The following is a 3,310-nucleotide window of genomic DNA, read 5'->3' on the forward strand; positions in this document are numbered from 1 at the left end:
CTTTTCTCTTAATAATCCTCAAAGTACACATATGTACTAGGCATGTAAAGTGTCATTATCTTCATCCCTCTCGTCCCCACTGTCATTATCATAGTCATTATAATCATCATCATCATAATCTTCACCCTCATCATCACGATGGTCCGTTCACCTCTCGTCTGATGAAGCTTCCTGTTCCAGTTTCTCTCTTTTCTCTCGTTACACAACAAACTCCCACCGATCATCTCACGGAACGTTTCTCCTTCTGCCGCCGCTCCGCTGTGGTTGGTGGAGGCCGAGGGAGAGGGCGGGGCCAGGCGATGGTAACTTTTACCAGATGAATTAATGTTTCCTCCTGATGCTGAACTTCCTGCTTTCAGGATAAACAACTGATTCAAGAGGAAAAAGTTCTTTGTTTTTTTATAAGATTCACATTTAATAACTGTCTCAAGGATCAGTCTACACTTCGACAAAAGGAATAAACTATACTTCTCATTTCACTTTGGCTCAAATGCTAAACGAGTCCAGGCTTCTTAACTTGTTTCATCAAAACCAAATCAGAGACGTTAACGAACAAATGAAATAAGAAAATGGAAAAGAAACTTGTTTGGTGAAGAAAATAACCTACATAAAAAAAAGTTACACAAAAACTTCTGTTAAACTTAAAACTAAATATCTCCGTGTGAGACTTGATGGACGGTGGATTTTCCAGATTGAAGAAGATTCTTAACGATTTTTAACGCAGCAGAAAAACCAAGGTGACAGTTCAGAGGAGAATTTTCTATCGGAGACTTTTAATTGAAATCAACGTGCAACAAAGACGCAGGACTGACTTCAGGGAGCTGGATGAAATAGTGTGAAATAGTTTAATATAAAATATTACCACCATGATCCTTGATTGTATTTTAAAGTTAGTGGCGATTAGCAGTGTTAGATTTGAACAAAACCAAACATGGTAGACGTCAGAGGTGGGCTGCAGTTCAGCTAGGGGGCAGTCATGACTTATTATTAATTTATTATTATTATTATTGATTCTGTAAATCACAGTTTGAAGTCACACAGTTCAGTCTGTGTTGTTTTGATGCTTGTGCAGGTTTATCTGACAGATTTGTGGTGTTTTGAGTTTTGTGTCTTTTTTCGGCAGCTTCAGAACCAGAAGTCGTAAAACTCTGAGAACGAGTAACAAGCGTCTCGGTCTCAGGCAAACGGCCGGGTCACACACATGTTGTGCAGCAGCAGGACAAACGCACACTTTTCCCCGTCTTAAACAGTGAGAGCCAGAGACACAGAAATAAAGAGTGAGAAAATACCAATTAAATATTTTGAAGGGGGGTGTTGACCTCTCAGCTTCATCCTTCCTGCAGCGTTTTCATCACTGCAGCAGCTCTCACAGTCGCACACTGTTTTAATAAGACCACAACTTCCCCCTTATCGCTAATAAAGCTTCTCAGTCTGCAGCCGGCAGATCTGCTGAGAGGCTTTTCTGTCGCTGAGACATTAAAACTTTAACAGATCAACGCTCCGGTCGCGAGCACATCTGGACACATCCGATCTGAAAGGGACAGAAAGGACGAGGACGATCAGACCACGATCACAAACCATCTGAAAACCACATTGACACCGAATCTTATCACGTTCCAACAGATATACATTCAAATCCAGAAACCACATCCAGATCAGATTCTCAATATGAACCCAGAACCGACCTGATTCATTCTTAATCTAAACTCTGGAATATCTGCAGTAGAAAAACTTCTAAAGCAGTTTTCTGAATATAATTACTTTATGAACATGCCACAGTTTCTCTAGTAACAGACAGGATCCCACTCCTGTGTCCCCCCCCCCCCCCCCCCCTCCGCCACCAAGGTGACGATGAAGAGTCTCCAGCAATTCTCCTCCTCACCATCACACACACACACAATTTAGTCTCTTTCAGAAGACGGTACATTGACCTAAATAGAATTCCTTAAAACAACCTAACATTTTTGGATTTTCATTATTGGATTCGCTTATTGTCTCCATAAGGACACGTCCCCAGGATGTGTCAATGTGAACAGGTTCCCACAACATGAGCAACACCCGAACACACACATACACACACACAAACACACACAGAGACACACACTTACATACAGGGCCCTGAAGCTTTATTCTCATCTCTATTAGTTTGCTTATTGTAGAAAAGGACCAATCGAAAGCCAACACAACGCTTAACCTTCATCCTCGCATATCAACGAGCACATTCAGACAGATGTGTGTGTCTGTGTGTGTGTGTGTGTCTGTGTGTGAGTGTGTTTCCTTCTGATGTTTTCCTCTTCATTGGAAATCTGATGACTTGCTCGTCGGCTCGGTCACGAAGCAGCGTTCAACTTTCAGTCTGACTTCAATCAGTAGTTTTGAGAGTGGGGGGGTCACAGTTTGCCAACCCCCCCCCCCCCCCCCCCCCCCCCCCCGTCCTGCGTGACCTTTGCCCCGGAGCTTTATTGTTTTCTCGGGTGATGTTGATCTGACTCCAGCTGCCTGTTGTTCCTCTTCTCCTCTTCCTTCCGACGACCATCCACTGATCATAGTTCATAATTCTATATTTAATTGCTTTTACACCTAAAACCTCTTAAAGAAACGCTCACCAAGGCCAAATACCTTAAATTCAATCAAGCTACACCAACTTTCACATACACATAAATATCAGCTCCCTCAATATGAAACTGTTGAAAAAGTCATGCAAGGTGGTTGTTCCTGCTAAACATCAGCATGTTGTTAGCATGTTAGCATTTAGCTTCTGACACGACTGCGGTGAATCTTCTCAAGAGACACAAACAACAACACAAACACACACACATGTTGTCTGAGCCCCACCCGGCCTCTAAGGAGGAAACTGAGCATGAACCAGTGATTGTGCAGCAGAAGCTGTGGCACGAGGCGGCAGAACAACAGAACCTGTTCTCCACAGACCGGGTTCCCCATCGTTCTCTTAACGCGTGGAGATGCACAGACCTCAGCGGCTGCATGGTTCATCATCTCTGTGGAGCGACGGCCTCCAGCCAATCAGCAGCTGCCAAGTCCCGTCACATGATCCACTAAGACGCTGCAGCTGCTGGAGTCAAGACGAGCAACAGAAGAAAACACAGAGAAACAGAATCAGGTTTTTAAATCATCAGGCGACTGGTTTCTTTTGGACGTTTCCTCCAGTTTGCATCAGAACAGGGAGCGAGAGGAACCAGATCCACCTCAGGAACCTGATCAGGATCAGAGCTGCTTTCAACTCATTTCACACATCAGAGGGAACGTGAGACTGATTGTGTTCCACCGGTTACGTCCTGAAAATCACAAG

This window comes from Pleuronectes platessa, chromosome 8 (genome assembly GCF_947347685.1).
Source record: "Pleuronectes platessa chromosome 8, fPlePla1.1, whole genome shotgun sequence".
Classification (NCBI taxonomy): Eukaryota; Metazoa; Chordata; class Actinopteri; order Pleuronectiformes; family Pleuronectidae; genus Pleuronectes; species Pleuronectes platessa.